The sequence below is a fragment of the Schistocerca piceifrons genome, chromosome 3 (assembly GCF_021461385.2).
Source record: "Schistocerca piceifrons isolate TAMUIC-IGC-003096 chromosome 3, iqSchPice1.1, whole genome shotgun sequence".
Taxonomy (NCBI): domain Eukaryota; kingdom Metazoa; phylum Arthropoda; class Insecta; order Orthoptera; family Acrididae; genus Schistocerca; species Schistocerca piceifrons.
Window position 1 is genome coordinate 137,966,494 of NC_060140.1, and position 21,484 is coordinate 137,987,977.

General features: G+C 37.4%; 1 pseudogene; it reads left to right on the forward strand.

The window, feature by feature from the left end:
• The window catches only part of LOC124788466, a 72,390-nt pseudogene that overhangs the window by 14,101 nt on the left and 36,805 nt on the right, over window positions 1-21,484 (forward strand).

Below are 21,484 nucleotides of genomic sequence, written 5' to 3' on the forward strand. Positions count from 1 at the left end.
ACTTGTCTAGCTTGAAGGGGGAAACCAGATGGCACTATGGTTGGCCCACTAGATGGCGCTGCAATAGGTCGAACGGATATCAACTGCATTTTTTAAAATAGGAACCCCCATTTTTTATTACATATTCATGTAGTACATAAAGAAATATGAATGTTTTTTCGTTTTGTAATAGATGGCGCTGTAATAGTCACAAACATATAAGTACGTGGTATCACGTAACATTCTGCCAGTGCAGATGGTATTTGCTTCGTGATACATTACCCGTGTTAACATGGACCATTTACCAATTGCAGAAAAGGTTGATAACATGTTGATGTATGGCTATTGTGATCAAAATGTCCAACGGGCGTGTGCTATGTATACTGCTTGGTATCCTTGACGACATCATCCAAGTGTTCAGACCATTCACCGGATAGTTATTTTATTTAAAGCAACAGGAAGTGTTCAGCCACATGTGAAACATCAATCATGACCTGCAACAAGTGACGATGCCCAAGTAGGTGTTTTAGCTGCTGTCGTGGCTAATCCGCACATCAGTAGCAGACAAATTGCACAAGAATCGGGAATCTCAAAAACATGGTTGTTGAGAATGCTACATCAACATCGCTTGCACCCATACCATATTTCTATGCACCAGGAATTGCATGGTGATGACTTTGAACATCATGTACAGTTCTGCCACTGGGCACAAGAGAAATTACAGGATGATGACAGACTTTTTGCATGTGTTCTATTTAGCAGCGAAGTGTCATTCACCAACAGCGGTAACATAAACCAGCATAATATGCACTATTGGGCAACAGAAAATCCACGATGGCTGCGACAAGTGGAACATCAGCGACCTTGGCAGGTTATGGTATGGCATTATGGGAGCAGGATAATTGGCCCCCATTTTATCGAGGGCAATCTAAATGGTACAATGTATAGTGATTTCCTATGTAATTTTGTACCAATGTTACAACAAGATGTTTCACTGCATGGCAGAATGGTGATGTACTTCCAACATGATGGATGTCTGGCACATAGCTCACCTGCAGTTGAAGCGGTATTGAATAGCATATTTCATGACAGGTGGATTGGTCATCAAAGCACCATACCATGGCCCGCACATTCACCGGATACAGTGGATATGACATCCCTGGATCTCTTTCTGTGGAGAAAGTTGAAGGAGATTTGCTATCATGGTCCACCAACAACACCTGAAAACATGCATCAGCGCATTGTCAATGCATGTGCGAACATTACGGAAGGCAAACTACTTGCTGTTGAGAGGAATGTCATTACATGTATTGCCAAATGCATTGAGGTTAACAGACATCATTTTGAGCATTTATTGCATTAAAGTGGAATTTACAGGTAATCATGCTGTAACAGCATGCATTCTCAGAAATGATAAGTTCACAAAGGTACATGTATCGCACTGGAATAATCGAAATAAAACGTTCAAATGTACCTACATTCTGTATTTTAATTTAAAAAGCCTACCTGTTACCAACTGTTCATATAAAATTGTGAGCCATATGTTTGTGACTATCTCTGCACCATCTATCACAAAGCAAAAATAGTGGTCCAACTAAAACATTCATATTTCTTTATGTACTACACGAATGTGTAATAAAAAATGGGGATTCCTGTTTTTAAAAATGCAGTTGATATCTGTTTGACCTATGGCAGTGCCATCTAGTGAGCCAACCATAGCACCACCTGGTTTCCCCCTTCAAGCTAGACAAGATTCATTCTTTGTAATTTTTTCGTTTGACGCTTGTTTCGTGAGATATTTGGCCCGGTCATGATCAATGGACCACCCTGTACACATTATTTTGTCTTATTGTATTTATATCCATCACTCTGAATTTGACCAACATATAACATAGGATCATTCAAAATTGCACTAACATGTGACAGCAGTTTCTTCCACTGGCATCTTCATTTGACATGATCACAGCCATTTCAGTCAGTGAGGTAGCACACTGGGTATCACACTGGGCTTGTATTTGGGAGAATAGAGGTTCAGGTATCGGTATGGTCATCTAAATTTTTTTTTCAGAGTTTTCCTTAGCTGCTTAAGGTAAATGCCAGAATGGTTCTTTTGAAAAGATTATGATCAATTTTCTTCCATACACGTCCCCTCAATTTAAGCTTGTGTTATGACATAATAACTTCATTGTCAACAGAATGTTATACCTTAATCTTATTCCTCTTTCCTCTAGTTTTCTGTGGTTTTGGTGTATTTGAATCTGATGGTCAGTGGCTTTTGCTGTGACCAAAAATAAACTTTTTCTGTTATTTCTGGCCATCGGACTTATATTTCACTATTTCAGTTATTGCATTTTCAGAGTAATATTTACTTTTATGTGTGGCTTCATGTTCCAGTGAACTATGTGTCAAATTACAAATCCAAGTGTCAGGCATTCAATCTTCAGTTGGTCCCACAATCTTTTTCTGTCATATATTGCTTCTTTCACCTCTACCAACAATTATTTAACGTGACAAGTGTCAAGCTGAATAATACTTTGGAGTTGCCATTAAACTGTAAATCTTCCAATGACTGTCCACATAAATCATCTCAAAGGCTGAAAGAAAGCAAGGGCATACCATCTTGAACAGATCATGCCTAAAAAAGCATGTTCAAACCAGCTTTTTGGTTGATGACAGCCTTACTTTAATTATTTATTATGGTATATGTTTTAAAAAGATTCACAGCTATTGGTATAGCTATCATACATTGTATTCAGAAATCATTTTACTTATAGTTTTCAGTATACTCATAATGGCACTTTTTTATGTAGGTGTTTCCAAAAGAAACAGTTCTGCAACCTTTTGGAGAGGCAACACTGAAGCTAACTGTTTACCCTTGTATTTGTGACCAGGATACCAGATTTACACCTCTGCGAGCTGTGTTAGCTGGTTTTATACAAATTAGTGAAGAAGACAGGTAAAGTAACTAAAAGATAAAAATGTTCCTAGACTTATGTTTTAGTAATGAAAACAGATAACTGTGATAATATATGAACCTTTTCCATAAAACTTTTCATGTGATTATATTTTCTGTACAACATGTATGTCCTTAAGGAACCGAATGGTTGATGCGCATTTAGTTTTAAAAATAGGAAGGTACTTCGTATCACAATCATCACTCCCGTGACATTTTAAATGTAATTACATATGACTTTCTTTAGATAGTTTCTTTTTTATCTTGACACAATTTTTTTATCCTCAGTATAATTATCACACCCAGTAACATTATTGGTGACAAACAGCTGTTACAAAAAGTGGTACTGAACTGCACACAACACAATGGTCACAAGACAGTGACATCTGGTGGACCGGCACTTGTTTATTTTAATTATTTATTTATCCGTCTGTACAAAATAAAGATTTTGTGGATGTTGTCCAAAAGTACATGTAAATTTATGGGAAACAATTTGTGCAAAAGGAACATACAAAATTTTACATTAAGTACTAGAAAGAACAATACTTACAAAATAGTACAAAAAATTTACAAAAAATAATACTTCATCATACAAGACACAGTAATACAACTTTTTACATATGTATACTAACAGTATTGTAACTGCATAGTCTGTTTGCCTTAAGGCTTTACTTTTGTCTTTCCTAAACAGGAAGCCCTTATATACACTACAATAATTCAGTAAAGATTTTACCACACTCAGCAGCTGTCCATCAGATTTACGAAATTAACAGAAACTTTAGGGGATGTTTTCAGTTTTTCCTTAATATAAACATTATCAGAATTATTTATTGGCCTAATTGTCATTTATCGAGTAAAAACATTGTTCAAGTAGATATTCTTTAAATTCTACTTTAAATCTGTTTTCATATTCTAACTTTTTGGTGTTGGCCGACAGTATGTTGTAGAGTTTTGTGCCAATATGTCTCACATGCCTTTGTGTGTGTGTTATTTTTGTTCACTGAGTATGGAGTGCTATGCTATAACGAGTATTGTAGTTATGCAAGTCAGCATTTGTCAGATATTGTTAGAACTTTAAACTTGTTGAATAAGGGTTTGCATTGTGTCTGTTGATGGCAAATGGTGGAACCCAAAAATATTATTCTGTATGCTGCAAGAGACTGAAAATAACCTAAATATTGTGTCTACAATCCTGGAACTCTTTGCAGTACAGACATTTGCAATAATTCTAAGAGCAAAACAGGCTGCACAAGTTTCAATACATGGTCATTAAAATTAATATTTTCAGCTACATGAATCCACAGCAATTTTGTTGATGTTAGTCTGTCTATGGCCTTTCACCCAACAACACATCAAAATTTACATTTTGACATATTTTCCCAAACTGCTTATAATTTGTTTTATTTGCATTTAATGTCAACTGGTGTAGGTATGATTCAAACCACTTTTCCCTGTCCCATGACTACCTAATGCTGCCAGTTTTTCTAAAAGAATGCCATGATTGGCACTGTCAAATGCTTTGGAGAGATCTAAATTTTTTTCTATTCGCTGTTGTCTTTCTCTAGATTTTTGATTGTTTGTTCAGTGTAGCACATTAGAGCTGTTTCTGCATTTTTACCTGCCTGTAAGCTATGCTGATTTCTATTTAGACAGTTATGGTCATTTTGATATTTGTTGATTCTGTGCTTGATTAATTTTTCTATTATTTTGGAAAATGCTGGAAAGAGGGATATTGTTTGATAGTTTTCTACCTTAAGCTTGTCACCACTTTTGAATAATGGCTTCACTTTTGAGATTTCCATCCTTTCTGGAAATACTCCTTCACTGAATGATAAGTTGGTTATGTATGCCAAGGGCCTTGCAATTTGTGCAGCTGTCATTGTTATGATATAAACAGGCACCTCCTCTACTCCTGCTAACATTTTAGGTTTCGAGCTATTTACTACTTTGAACACTTCATGTTTAACTGTTGGATCTATCCTCATACTACAAGCAGCTTTTGGAAATTCAGGTTTTTCTTGTTTTGCACATTTCGAGCTTAATAAACTGTTGGATTTATGATATAATTGTTAATATAATCTGGCAAATCTTGTTTTTTAATATTGATATTTTCTGTGTTTTTTAGAATGATATCCTGGTCTTCACATCTCTTTCCTGTTTCAGTCTTCACAATACCCCGTATGGCTTTTGTTTTGTTATCAGACTGTCTTATTAAGTTGTCATTACTCATAAATTTTGCTTTGTCAATTACTTTTCGATAGACCCTCTTGTAATTCTTAACATTTTCTATGAACTTTGGACCTTTAGAAGTCTTAAACTTTGTATTTAGTAGCTTTAGAGTTTCACAAGAAGTTTTGACGCCAACTGTGATCCAATAAATGATCTACCATCATGTACAATCCTGCTGTGTAAATTTACATTATTTGCTGATGATACCACAATTTTTATGAGCAGTAGAACAGGCAAAAATATTGAGGAACTCATTATTCACATACTCTCAGATGTGGTTAATTGGTTCAAGTTGAATGGTCTCTCATTAAATTCCAGTAAGACCAGCTTTATTCAATTCTGTACAAAAACAGAAAAAAGAGAGAGGGATAAGTGTGACATGTGGTAATCAACCAATAGAAAGAATGGAAACAACAAAATTTCTTGGAGCGCACGTTGACAATAAAGTGAACTGATCTTCACATATTATTGATCTCTGTAAGAGGCTTAGCCCTGCTACCGATGCTTTACAGGTTGTCACTACATGTATTGAACCTAACACTGCAAAAGTGGCATACTATGGCTATTTTCATTCTCTCATTGTGTACAGAATTATTCTTTTGGGGCAACCAGCCATTAGCAAGGAAAGTGTTCATTGCACAGAAGCGAGCTTTAAGAATTATATGTGGATTGCACCCAAGAGACTCGTGTAGAAATAGTTTTCATAAACTTAAAATATACACAACTACATGCCAATATATCTTTTCTCTCATGTGTTTTGTTTGTAAAAATATAGAGATATTTCAACCAAACAGTAATTATCATGAACATAACACACGGAGGGAGAATGACATACACAGCGAGCTCAGAAATTTGAGCTTGGCTCAAAAGGGTGTCCACCACACTGGAGCAAGACTCTTCAATGCTCTTCCTCCTGAAATAAAGACAGAGATTCATAACAAGAGTAAGTTTAAGAAAGCACTAAAAATACTTCTGCTAGAAAAAGCTTTTTACAGTCTAGATGAATTTTTAACTAAATAAATTGTGATATTTCAATATTATATAATACAACTTGACATAATCCCACCAAGAATGTTATTTAACCTGAGTTCTGTATCTGTGTGTGCTCTGTATCTGTTTTCTGTAGCCGGCCGCGGTGGTCTAGCGGTTCTAGGCGCTCAGTCCGGAACCGCGGGACTGCTACGGTCGCAGGTTCGAATCCTGCCTCGGGCATGGATGTGTGTGATGTCCTTAGGTTAGTTAGGTTTAAGTAGTTCTAAGTTCTAGGGGACTGATGATCACAGATGTTAAGTCCCATAGTGCTCAGAGCCATTTGTTTTCTGTAGTGTTTAATGATTCTAAGAAAATATGTATTTTCTTTTTCTGTATTGCTGCCCAAAGAATTTACTGTATCAATTTTTATATAGTTTTGTACTCAAATTTCTGTATATGCTATAAGATTATCAGATTGTATTTGTAAACAACTGACTCATTCCACGTCCTTGTGTATCCAACACAGTTGGACCTATGGAACACGAAATAAACCAAATCAAATCTAATCAAGAACTTGGGTTTGTATTGTGATGTGATGTGAATCTTGACAGCTTCTTTGGGAAGCACATTTTAAAATATCCCATGAAAATTGAAGAAACAGTGTTATATGCACCATTTGTATTTGTTAGGGACAGCACTTCTGCCCAGGACTCACTAGTTAGGATATTTGTAAATTCTACACAGTTTTCAGTTAAAAATTTTCCTTTATTCATGAAGTACACTTTTTTTCCTTGCAGTGGCATCCCAAATCAGTATCTGTTACTTCTACTTCTGTGGATCATACATTTGAAAATATATTACCTATAAGATTGTTTGTATTATATGTTATACTTGTGGGTTTGTGTATGTGTGGAAACGTATTGAAACTATGTAATAGATTTAGGAATTGATTTTTTAGACTACTTTCATTTATAAGATTCATGCTGAAAACCTCACAAACAACTACAGTGGCTCTTTCAATAAAAAGAATGTAAAGCAGTGTTTTTAATTGATTAATGAATATGTCTGTATCCCCAGCAGGCAGTGTGTTTACTGTTATGACTGTAACGTTTCCCCATATTTCATACAACTGTATAGCTACTGCTTCAAAATGATTTTCCACACTCAATGATCCAGCTTCACACCTTCTTTTGTACCTGATACTTGATGTAGTAAAGATACATACACCTCCATTTTTTGACATTTTTTCTAGAATAATGACTTGCCAACTTAGTCATTCATACAAGGCAAATACTGATCTTCATTTATCAATCATCTCTGAAGCTGCAGTAGCATATCATACTTATCCTAATAATCACATATTAGTACATTTCAACTCCCAGATAAATTTTGCTATAGTTTATTTCAGTTTTTGCTTCATCTGAATAAATTCCCAACAATTTGTTTCAAGCCTTCTGGTTGTGTCTACAATACAGTCCAATTTAGCTCTATCATTTGCATTGCATAATGTCCAAGATCTAATACAGATTTTCTTTAATCTTGCAGATTCTGTCCTGATATTTGTGAGAGACAAATGGGCTACAACATGAGCCCTATAAAGATGAACATTGAAGCAGACATTGAAATCCCATATCTGTGTGTTGAAACTCCTGAAGATGATTGTAACTTCAAAATGTATGCAACTGATATTATGAGTAAATTTAACAAATCACACAAAGAGGAGAAAGTGATAAGAGTTAAAAACTATAACAATGCAGAAGCAACAGCAGTTTTCAGTACATATGAGCCATTCACCTTGTGTAAAATCACTACAACTGATGGTACAGTTTCAAATAGAAGACCATATGATGCTGTGGTACTTAATAAAAATGTAACGGCTGAGGTAAATGATTTTATAATGTTACACAATAACTGTGACATTTGTCAATTTGTCAAAGGTTTCATTATCTTGAACCACTGTTTATAAACAAGTAATGAAGAATATTTGTCTCAGGACAGATAGCATTCAGAGGATGTACCACCACTTTATTACGTACTATTATATACAGTCATATCACCAACTATTTTACATTTCATATCAACACCTCTACCATGGATAAAGACACAGATATTACTAAGTCGGCTGCAATGTCTTTGGAGCAGATACCTCCTCGTGATGTTCTCGGTTATCGGACATTCATGGTAACCATGTCTCAAATGCGTGGTGTTGGTGAAACACCGACTATTTTTTTTATTGATTAACCATTGTGTGTTAGAGCCCATAGGTCTTGTAAACTGTCTCACGATGATAATATCTGTGTCTTTACCCGCGGTAGAGGTGTTGATATGAAATGTAAAATAGTTGGCGATATGACTGTATATAATAGTATGTAATAAAGTGGTGGTACATCCTCTTAACGCTAGACATAGAGCCCTATCATTTATTTTAATAAAGCACGTGACAGCAACATTCCAGTTACTCATATCTTGCTATATCTCGTGAGTTTTCGCCCCTTGTAGTTAGGCTGCCTGCCTGTTTGGCCGCCTGCCAGCCGCGCCCAGCTGCCATCACACTGACTACAGCTCCTCAGTGTGACGGCGGGATAAGCACACTGCCGCAGTCGAAATTATTCTAAGTCCATGACCTTGGGTGACGTGTCGTCTATAAATAGCGTGTTTCCAGTAGCTGATGCACAGTCGGCAGCATGCCTCATCGTAGTACACATCATGTCTTCCGATGGAAGCCTACTATTTACAAATCTATTTGTCAGGCTGATATAGGTCCTTGGTACACATATTTGTTTGTCCTCCCAGTATCAAGTCTAATACTGTTTTATGTACAGTGCATCATTGCTCCAGATGTTAAATTCTTGATATTACATTTAATTCTACCTTGTTCTGTCAATTCTGAACATGGAAATGGGCATTGTTGATCAAACAACAAATGTCACTACAATAGAATATGGAACCAACATCTTAAGATTATTGGATTACACAAAATTTAATAGTCTCCAGTAATAATGTTCTTACTACAATATTCTATTGATATTGTGTTGGACCCTGTGTCAGGAGCTTATTATATATACATTTTTTTAATATATGTAGTTCCATCCTATGTCTGGAGTGTGGGACTTCAGCCAGTCAATTTCCAGTAATAAAATACCAACAGCTGTTATTTTGGTTTTATTTGTTAGGCGACCAGTTTTGACATTACATTATGCCATCTTCAGGCCTTTATACATCATGTAACCCTCATGTTGGAAACCAATGCAGCACTGTCAACTGGCATCATGAAGATTTTTTTTCCACGGGCATGTGTGCTCCTTGGAAAGTTGCTGACAACTGTCCAAGGAGTGCACAAGCCCATGAGAAAAAAACCTTCATGGTACCAGTCAACAGTGCTGCATTGATTTCTAACATGAGGTTTATTCGATATTTGCAGGCCTGAAGGTGGCATAATGTAATGTCAAAACTGGTTGTCTAACAAACAAAACCAAAATAATGGCTGTTGATTTTTAATGCTGGATTTTTAAACACAGTCACTACAGTACTCTAGTCAGAGACACTGCACATGAGTGCCAAGTACCTGCATCTGTTGGCTACCCATATTTTAATGGAAGTAGATTCCCATATTTACAGATGTTTGTTCTTATTTACAGTGCCTCAATTAACTGACAATTCTGACAAGTATTCTGTATACAGAAGAGATGAAAGCAGTGACAGTCACTATCAGATAGTGAAGTTTATCATAGCAATACTATGAGCAACAGAACAGTAAGAAAATGGTTTACAGAATTTGAAATGGCTGTATTAATGTACTTTACTTTTTCGTGTCAGGAAACCAATTGTAGTCCTTCAGCCAGTACTGGGTGCTGTATGGGGCTTCTTTCTTTTCCAGCCACAAATCGCCAAGGTTGCATCTGTAGGGACAGTTTGGACATGCCAAGAGTTGTTCTATGTGTTGTGCAGAACCACAGTCACACTTGTTGTCATCCACTTCCCTGTCACCCCAAGTGATCATATTTTTTTTCACTGATGCCACCCCTTTTACTTGTATTATGCAGTTCAGGATCCTCCATGTTTTTCACTTTATTGTGGAGCTGTCAGGCTGTATTAATGTTGATGATGAAGTGCTAAGTAGCCAACCACTTGTAATTACTAAAGATTTGGTGCATACAGTAGCTACAGAAGTTCAAAAGAACAGATACTTCATGAGTTTGTCTTTATTTAATGAGTTTTCTCAGATTTCAAGAAGGGTTCTTTACTGAATTCTCACAGAACACTTAAATTACAAAAAGTAGTGTTCACAATGGATATTGAAAATGCTGACTGAGTTGTAGAAAACAAATCAAGTAGCAATTGCTTCCAATTTTCTTGATAAGTGCAGTGATTTAGGTGATGAACTTTTAAGCTGAACTGCCACTGGAAATGAAATGTGGGTACTTCTTTTACACCAGAAATGAAATGACAATCTATGGAATGAAGGCATTTAATGTCAACTTGACAGTGCAGTTCAAACAATCAATTTTAGTCTGAAAATCATGTGCACTATGTTTCTGGATAGGGAAGGAGTGTTGCTAATGGAACCATTTTGCACACTGTCACATAATTTTGTGACATGGTGTGAGACCTTCCTCAAAAAAAATCCAAAACAAGAGTCGTGACTTGCTTAGAAAAGGGATTTCTTGGCTACAACTGAACAAACACAAAATATCATCACATCACATGTCTCGGTCAGCTTTCACGTGGCCTGGTCTAAGACCCATGAAATACTACTTTGTTCTACACAATGAGATTTTCACTCTGCAGCGGAGTGTGCGCTGATATGAAACTTCCTGGCAGATTAAAACTGTGTGCCCGACCGAGACTCGAACTCCGCTGCAGAGTGAAAATCTCATTCTGGAAACATCCCCCAGGCTGTGGCTAAGCCATGTCTCCGCAATATCCTTTCTTTCAGGAGTGCTAGTTCTGCAAGGTTCGCAGGAGAGCTTCTGTAAAGTTTGGAAGGTAGGAGACGAGGTACTGGCAGAGGTAAAGCTGTGAGTGCCGGGCGTGAGTCGTGCTTCGGTAGCTCAGTTGGTAGAGCACTTGCCCGCGAAAGGCAAAGGTCCCGAGTTCGAGTCTTGGTCGGGCACACAGTTTTAATCTGCCAGGAAGTTTCATATCAGCGCACACTCCGCTGCAGAGTGAAAATCTCATTCTGGAAACATCCCCCAGGCTGTGGCTAAGCCATGTCTCCGCAATATCCTTTCTTTCAGGAGTGCTAGTTCTGCAAGGTTCGCAGGAGAGCTTCTGTAAAGTTTGGAAGGTAGGAGACGAGGTACTGGCAGAGGTAAAGCTGTGAGTGCCGGGCGTGAGTCGTGCTTCGGTAGCTCAGTTGGTAGAGCACTTGCCCGCGAAAGGCAAAGGTCCCGAGTTCGAGTCTCGGTCGGGCACACAGTTTTAATTTGTTCTACACAGTTCTTCAACAGCAGTTGGCAAAGCAGACAGATTTTCACAAGAATAGGTTTAAAAAATTTTCTGTCCTAATTATCGTAATAATGGTACCAAATATGTTGGAAAGTAAGTTAAGATGCAGCACACAGTTTTGTGCAATAATAAAAATATCAAGATAGTACTACATTAAACGACACACTTCATAAATTCATTCTTCTTCCTTTTCTTCTTCCTCTTCCCTCCTCACCCTCTGCCTCTTCCTGTTATTATAGTTTCTTTCTTGTCTCAGACGTTATGTCTGGTTAAAAATGGAAGGTGACGCGGACCTTGATCAAGTGTGACTTCCTTTTAACTGTACGGTATATGTTACATTGCATTTAGGAACTTTTGGGTAATTGAACAAGTGTCAATAATTACAGATTTCTTTATCAAAAAACAAAGATGATGTGACCCACCAAACGAAAGTGCCAGCAGGTCAAAAGACACACAAACAAACACAAACATACACAGAAAATTCAAGCCCTCACAACAAACCACCACCCCACCAGGAAAGAGGGAAGGAGAGGGAAAGACGAAAGGATGTGGGCCCCAAGGGAGAGGGCAAGGAGCCACTCCAATCCCGGGAGTGGAAAGACCCACCCTAGGGGGAAAACAGGACGGGTACACACTCGGGGACACACACACACACACACACATCCACCCACACATACACAGACATATTGTCTGCTTGTGTCTGTGTAGTTCAAGAATCTATTCTTTAATTTTTATTTTAGACAATAATAAATTATACAAAGAAACAAGAAAATGTGTACAAAAGCAGTGTAAAAAACACAATCAAAATTGATGAGTGTGGTTTAATGGTAATATACTGTTTGTGTGAGAAATTTCGATTTATTCTCTGAACATTCATTCAAAATAGTAACTAGGCAGTGCAATTTTAAACAGTCATTAAACAGTGCAACAAAATATGTAATTAAACTTCATATTTTAATGACACATTTTTGTTTTTTCAGAAAGAAAGTTTTTTAATCCTCTTCAATTAACTTGACATCCAGGTTACTCCTTCCAGCAATCACACTCTTCATCCTCAAATTGCTCTTCTACATTGTTCTCCAAATCACTTCCCTCTAGAAGCTGAACATAAAATTCCCATCTTTCATCTTCACTATCACTAATGTGTTGTTTCAGAAGGTTGACAAATTCCTTCTTCTGTTTTGATGTTATGCAGTACATCAAACTGACAACATTCTGGTCAAGTATATGATCAATTGCTACACTTCTTTATAGAAAGATCCTATAGCTTTTTGAGAATAGCAAAGGTTCCTAAAGTTTAAAATATTCCAGTCTGTTCCTAGTATTCAAACATCCTCTATTTTCTGATAAATATTATGGTATTTTTAAGGAGTTAATATTTCAACCTGTTTCTATGACTCTTTTCCACTCTATCAAAAAGGCCGTCTGCAGGCGAGTATGAATGAGCATGCATTGGAATTTTTATTTCTTTTTCTAGGCAACCTTCAGAAAAAATCTGCTTTTATTGTATTCTTCATGTCTACATGTACTTGTGTGCAATGAAGATTTCCTGTACATTTGGTAATGAATATTATGATTTTCATCATGAATGTGTAACCAAATGGCAAAGTCTTATGTCTCAAATGACTTTAAAGTGCTCAATTGTGATGATGCTTTACAGCTTTTGCTTTTAAGTGGCTTTAAAATGGGATAAAGCATCCCAAAACTTATTGTAAAGTCCAAATAAATACTTTAAATGCAGAAAAAGAAGAGTAGTCAACTTCATAAAAAGTTTTCTTTTGCAATTATTTATCTTTCCATCAGCTCCACTTTTCTTTTCAGTTCACCCTTCTGCCATTTCCTGTATCTGGAAGAATAGTCCTCTACACTTTCTCTTTTTTCCATGAATGTCATATTTAACATGAGCTGCAGGCACATACAAAAGCACAATGTTAGACAACAAACCTGTTGTATATTATGTTGTGTTGGCTACAGCACTAAGTAAAATACAATGGAAACATTGTTGCAAACTTTCAAAATGCTTCCTGTCTTGGTGTCATAGATTTTATTAGAACTTAGGCACTAGTCAGACTAACAGTCAGGAACAATGGGACCTATCTCAATTTCAATCAGATTTCCTGCTGGACATACTGTGTTATGAAATGAATGGCAAACTTTGCACTTGATTTAAATGGTAAAAAATTGCATTTTGACTGAAAAGACACCTTAGCTTGATGCAGCCCACCTTCTAGAGTAGAAATCTGCTTCAAACTAATTTATAATGTTTCAAAATCTCATTCCCCATTTATAACATTAGTTGGATAACCCCTCTTCTTTATAACACCTGAGTATTTTTCTCTGATAACATTGTCAAGAGCTTTCTGAATTTCTTTGTCATACTCTTCATGTTTTTCGATTACTGTTTTATTTGGGCTTGACAGACTGAACTGCAGGCAGGCCACAAGACCAAACATGGGGCTTTAGGAAGTAACACACACGGTACAGTAGCAACTTTTTCCAATCATACATAGTTAAATTTATGAAACATAATTTCATTTATGAGAGCAACTTACATATTTCCAACTCATACATTATTCTCGGACACACTCTTTTCCAGCACTCTGTCCAATGACCACCCACCTCATGGCAGTCAGAAAGATTCGAGCCTCATGAAGAGGTTGATAATCCCACAGAGAGTACAGAGAACTGCAAGAAGTGTGGGTCAATGGATGTCAGCATGTGCAAGTATGCATGACAAGTCATGCTGAAGTACTTGCATTAGTGAGACGTGATCAGACCTTTTCTCAGAGAAGAAAGTATAGATGCACACAACCAATTGTGCCATGGCAGGTGTGTAAGTGAGACATGATTGGACTGTTTCTCATGGTGTGTATTATGCGTTGATGCTGTACAAGTGGTACAGTGCTATATGTCGCAAGTGGTGTCTAACATGGCAGTATCATGACTGAGATGGTGCAACAGAAGGAGGGAGTGGAGACAGAAGCTCATTGAAGTCCTGTCTGTCTCTCATTGAATCCGAGGGTGGAGACAGTGTGGGCAATGAGTGTTTGACATGGTCAACGAGTGTTTGTTGTCATTCTCATTGACCAGCATGTTAGCATCTGGTTGTGTTGAGGCAGAGTCAACCTGGAGTCCCTCAGGAGGGCTTAAGATAGGTGAGTGAGACAGTTGTAGATTTTCCATGCACTAAGATGTTGAATGTCTATTGACCACATTTGATCAGCTTGCATGGGCATGAATAAGGGGCTGCAGAGCTGCTCTTACAGAATCATCTCACAACATCATGAAGTCACAGAAGGCAAAGTCTTGTGTACAAAAACTTGTGGGTCAAATAAAGTGAGGGTGGTAGAACATGCATGTTCTGGATGTGTTGCTGAACATGATGCAATAGTGTAGGTAAGTTCATCTGATTTCTGTAATCTGTAGGGTGCAAAAACTCTGCATGTGAGACCAGCAGCACACTGTAAACCACATCTGCCAGCAATGTCTGTAGATTGTTCTTGTACATTGAGCAAATGCCAAGTAGGACCCACATGAGCACCTCAGTTCAGGAACAGCTGTGCCACATCAGGGCCACCTCCAAATCCTGTGCCATCACTCTGCAGATGCTGTACAATAGTCTGTGTGTGAGTGCTACCGCAGAGGCAGCACAGAGTTTTTAATGGGGTATGCAGCCCTGATCAGTAATAAACTGTTTCAGTGTGCTGAATTGGGTGATTCAAATCTTGAAAAATACACAAGCAGTAGCCTCAGCTGTGATGTCTTGGATAGGTACAGATTTGGCCCATCATGACAACCTGTCACTCATGGATAGGAGGTAATAAAATCCTGCTGACTCAAGCAGAAGTCTGACAATGTCAAGGTGAACCTACCAAAATGGAGTCTTCAGGATGGGGAAGCTTTTGAGGTAAGGCTGTGCATGACATCCTTTCGTGCTCCACTAGCAACCAAGACAGCTTTGTCCCCAGTGACAACAGTTTCACTTAACATGGCACATACAATCTGTCAATCACTAAGCAAACTATTGGTTTGATGTTGGGTTGGCTTAGGTTACATAACTGCTCAAATATTTCACAGCATCAGCAGTCATGGCCTGTTCTATGAAATGTTGCAGAGCAGTGTTGATTGAGACATGGTAAGTGACTGACATTCATTTTGAGCATTTGTGTTCCAGTTGTTAGGAGGTCTGTGGTGCTTGGATTGTTCATCTGCTCATTCACCATATGGTCATAATTGAATTGGAGAGAAAATGTATTGATTCTAGACAGATTTCTGCAATGATATTGTCTGCACTGTAGATATGATGTACGTTGGTGGTGTACTGTGCTGTAAGATCTAGATGTCTGAATTGGTGTCGACGGGCATCCTGAGATGGGTTCTTGACGGTATTCGCCAGTAGTTTACGATCTGTGTACATGGTCACTTGACAGTTCTTGATAAACTTGCAGAAGTATTTGACTGCCATGTATATTGCAAGGAGGTCTTGATTGAAGGCTGACCAGCTACATTGTGAGGGAGATAGTTTCTTCAAGAAGAACTGAAGTGGTTGGGGTGCCCCATCTACCACCTGATCAGTCACTGCCTCTACCACAATGTCGCTCACATCAGTCATGAGGTTTATATGTACTTCAGAGTGAGGGTGTGTCAAAGTAACAAATTGTACTAAAAAGTTCTTCACCTGGTGGAATTCATCTGTCATCTCCACAGTCTATTCAACTTCATTTTCCCATGTTTATCTTTGCCAGGCAAGGCATTGTAATGGATCATATTATTTTTTTCTTTTTTTCTTTGTTCTTTTCTTTTTATAAATGGAAAGACAAACATGGATTAATGAATTGCTTTTGTGCCAGAGATAATGTTTTTATATAAAAAAGAGAAGAGATACACTCTTCAATTAATTAATTTCTGTATCTGTGTATTTCAATAGTATATTAAAAAGTATTATAAAAGTTATTAGGAAGGTAAGTTTAGTCATATATATATATATTTTTTTTTTTGGATTAATCACATCTGTCTGTTCATCATTTCACCTGCGTCGAGAATCCTGCATCAGGAGGTTTGAAGCAGACAAGAGGAATTTGTGTGAGCAGCAGAGAGGCAATTCAGCATTATTGTTATCAGCTCTATGCACAATAGAGCTAATGAGAAGAAGTACACAACTTTAAATAATGAATATTAATCTTAAATATATTAATATTGAAGGTCTGTTGATATTAGTACCAGTTAAAGTTCACTCAGTATATGTGTACCTTCCAATGAATTCTAATTATTCTTTCCAATTAGGTTTGGTAATTATTCAAGCAGCAATTATTAATCAGTTTCCATTATATTATTTGTCCCCCTACACATTCTGCCACTATTCAATGGCAATCATTTAAAGGATGGCACCGAGCCGAATATGAGCAGACCTTTCAATTGTCCAGATAAAAAAAATTTTGAGATAAATGATCCATTTTATTGTTCAAGAAAGAAATGAGACATTTGTTGTATTTGTTACATGTCCGTGAGATTGGGAATAAGAAAAATGTTGAAGGAGCAAATTAAAATTAAATTCTGCCTCAAACTAGATGCACTGAGAATGCTGGTTTCATAGGTAAAGGTAGGAAGCTGCTATGCTCTATACTTATATGGCCATGCTTGGCACCATTTCTCTGGGGGTAGATGACGTCTTATCCTTCCAATTAATATCCTTTATGGAAAGTGCACTTTGAAGGAAAAGACAAATATTTGTATAAAGTCATCACTGAAGTATGAAATAAGTCATTGAATTCTATAAGAATGTGTCAGATATCAGTCAGGTTCATTAATAAATACACAGATAAATCAACTTTAGTTGAAAAGTACCGGTACAGACAATTTTTTTTTTTTTTTTTTATTTTTATAATTCTGTCAAACACTATTCACAATGGAGTCAAAGAAAATTGCCATTGTGGAACACACATTACAAAATGGAATATGCCAAGATGTCGGAAATCCAAGCTTGGCAACAGTTGAAGGTAATGCACCAACTCGTGAACTGATTGATGGCTACCAAAACAACAAGGGTGGCCTCCCACTACCAAAAAATGATGACACTGGTAATATAACTAATCATGATGTCACTTTTATGACGCTCAATGACACAATTCTTCAGTTCTCACCAGGAAACATTTTTTCAAATAATGAAACTGAAGCATGCGACCGCGAAAATACCTTTCCTTATTTGGTCATGACATCGCAAATGCAAGAATAGGAAACAGTTTGTAAAAGCATTTTAAATACTAGTGACACCCACAAAACAACAGGAATTTCAGCAGACTGTAACATAGCAACTTAAGGGTTTAGGACAACACTTTACACGCCAAAAACAGGAATTTAATGATTTCAAGAATAGTATTGGTGAACAGTTGAGTAAGGTGAGCAAAACTATATGCACTGAATTATTGGTCAAACTATCTGGGAAGTTGACAGAGCTAGGTAAACAACTAAAACAAGAAATAATTAATGACATGTTCTGCAGTATAAATGCTTTAACGAAAAAGTGTCATCCATAGATGATAAACAGGAACAACTTGCAAGTTAGTTACAAAACCTTAGTGAAGCATATTCTCAATATTAGGAGACACAATCCCAAGTGAATGCGTTGGTAAAAAAATGTGACAAATGCAGTCAGCAAGCTGCAAGACATATGCAAAAATTACCTACAGAAATGCAAAAGTTAAGTCTAAAAGTAGACCAATTAAGTGCAGAGTCAAAATTTGTCAAAAAACAGAGAGATAAGATATTTGCAGAGTAGAGGAAATAAATGAAAAAGTTGAAGCTGGGTGTTGGATAAACAGTAGCAATGCCAATATTGTATTAGTTACTGAAAGGTGGTTGAAACCAGACATAAATAGCAGCGAAATTTTGAACTCAGGTTGGACAATTTTTAGGAAGGATAGGACTGATGCTATGGGAGGTGGTGTGTTGATTGCAGTTAAAACCTGTTTAAATGCAGTTGAGATCGATACTTGGTCAGACTATGAAATAATCTGGACAAAGCTGTCAATCAGACAAGGATTGACCATTGTATTAGGACGTTTTTCTAGACCACCAGCATCCACAACAAACATCACAGACCATTTCAGGAAAAGTCTTGAGTACATAGGAAATAAATATCCAAATTATCCATTAGTTACAGGTGGAGGCTTTAAACTGGCATCCACTGACTGGGAAAATTACATGTTTATCACAGGGGACAGAAGCAAAGTTATTCTAGGAGCACTCTCAACATACGACCTTGCCCATTGGTCAGGAAACCAACTGAAGATAGGAAAATATTAGATATCTTGGTGACAAATATACCTGTTCTTTTTGAGGAAGTTAATCTAGAAAAAAAAAAAAAAAAAAAAAAAAAAAAAAAAAAAAAAAAAAAAAAAAAAAGAAAGCATAGAGTTTTCTTGTTCGGGAAAGCAAATAAAAGTGTCATTAATGACATTAATGAATATCTTCATATTCAGCTCCAAGCATTCACCTCAGGACACAAAGATATTTAGCCCCTTTGGTCAGAATTTAAAGGTATTGTCCACCATGTGCTAGAGAAGTATGTGACTAGCAAAAATATAGAGGAGGGAAAGGATCCACCTTTGTGCAACAAACATATAAGGAAGTTGCTGAGAAAGCAGAGAATTTTGCACATTCTTTTCAAACATAGTCACTGTCATGCTGACAAACAGAAATTATGCGACATGAAAGCAGCTGTCAAAAGGTCAATGAGAGATTCTTTTAAAAAATTTGAAAGCAGTATTTTACCTGCTGATTCCAAAAATAACCCCAAAAAATTTTGGTCATACATAAAATCTATGAATGCTACAAATAACGGGACAAGTTAGTGTGTGTGTTTGTTTTTCGATGTAGTTTCGTCTTTATAATTTTTACATAATTACGTCATATCTGCCACATTGGATTCATGGTTTATGGTCATTTCCGCCATATTTGTGACGTCATGTGTCAAAGCATATGGGTGGGATCAGATGCTTCCGTATTTCTGACCTTTCTAGACTCTGAGGGGCTAATCTGCAGAAACCAGCACGGTTTTAGGAAACAGCAGTCATGCGAGACACAGTGGACCCTCTTTGAGCATGATATACAACAGGCTCTAGATACCAGCTTCCAGGTTGATGCCATATTTCTTGACTTTTGAAAGGCATTTGACTCAGTTCCACACTGTCACTTGTTTTGAAAAGTGCATGCTTATGGTCTATCCAATGACATATGTGGTTGGATAGAAAGGTTTCTAACAGGCAGAGATCAGTATGTCATCCTGAATGGGGTGACTTCAACAGAAACAAGTATAACATCAGATGTGCCTCAGGGCAGTGTAAAAGGTCCGCTGATTTTTACCATTTACATAAACAATCTGGTTGATGGTATCAACAGCTGCATTAGACTGTTTGTTGAGGATGCTCTAGTCTACAGGAGAGTAGTATCACACAAAAGTTGTGAACAAATCAATGAGGATGTGCAGAAAATAAATGTGTGGTGTAATGACTGGCAGTTATCTCTCAATATTAGTAAGTGTAACCTACAGCATATAACAAGGCAAAAATCCCCATTAATGTAAGAGTACAAAATAAATGCCCAGTCTTTGGAAGCGGTAACACCCATCAAATATCTGGGTGTGACTATTCGAAATGATCTCAAATGGAATGATCAGATTACACAAGTAACGGGCAAGACAAGCTCTAGATTGTGGTTTATTGGTAGAATCCTGAAGCGATGCAGTCCTTCAACAAAGGAAATTGCTTACAATATGTTAGTTTGCCCAGTCTAAGAGTATTGTTCATTTGGATGGGACCCTTACCAGTTGAGTCTGATTCAAGAGATTGAGATGGTTCAAAGAAGAGCAGCAAGATTCATGACGTACAATTAGCCATCACGAGAGCATTACAAATCTCATAGAAAGTTTGAAGTGGGACATGCTAAACAGATGGGGCTGCTCACTAAATTCCGATATTCGATCTTTGGCGAGGATGTAGAGCATATATTATTACCACCAACTTTCAAATTGTGCAATGATCACCATTCAAAGACAAGGGAAATCAGATCTCTTACTGAGGTGTTCAGACAGTCATTTTCCCTCGCGTGATCTGCGAGTGAAATAGAGAGGGGGAAATATGACTTTGGCATGAATTGTGCCCTCCACCATACAATGCTTGGTGGCTAGCAAAGTATATAGGTCGATATAGTTAGGTAGGTAGATAAGGGCAGCACCCTTGCTGAAAAGGTTGTGTCAGAGTGCAAAATTTATGTAGATACTGTAGAAGAAGCTCTAAATGAGAAAGAAAGTCAGCTTCTAGCTAAAGTAAATTCAGGTTTAAAGGAGGCAGAGGAAAGGTTATGAGGCAGTATTGCTAAAACTACTGACATTTCAAAACGACATTTGGTGGAAAACAAACCCATGCTTTTAGAGAAGTTAGATACTTTCACCGGTTACCCTCAATACATGGGTCGTCCATCAAAGGAAAATACTGTAGGTTGAAGAATGCACCAACACTTGAGGGCAGCTGTAACAGTCAAGCAAGCACAGTTGCCACGTTGCCATGTTGACAGTGTGGCGTGCTTGTCAACATTACTTGCAGATGAGGGATTACTAAGGCAATGACAATGTCTGATATTTACCTCTGAAGGGAAAGGAACACACCCCATGGTCTTTATCAGAGCATTTCAAAATGTCTTACCTCATACCTGGACCAAAGCCCAGAAAATTAGACTTGTTGTTGGATACACACAGGGTGTTGTTCCACTATGGGCTATGGACATGACGGAACACTGCCACTACTATGAACAGTTTGAGAGAGAATTTCTGGATAAATACTGCTCTCAAGCCATACAAGAGTGCCTCAGACATGAAGTATTCAAGGTAGCTCCATTCAGTAGCAAATA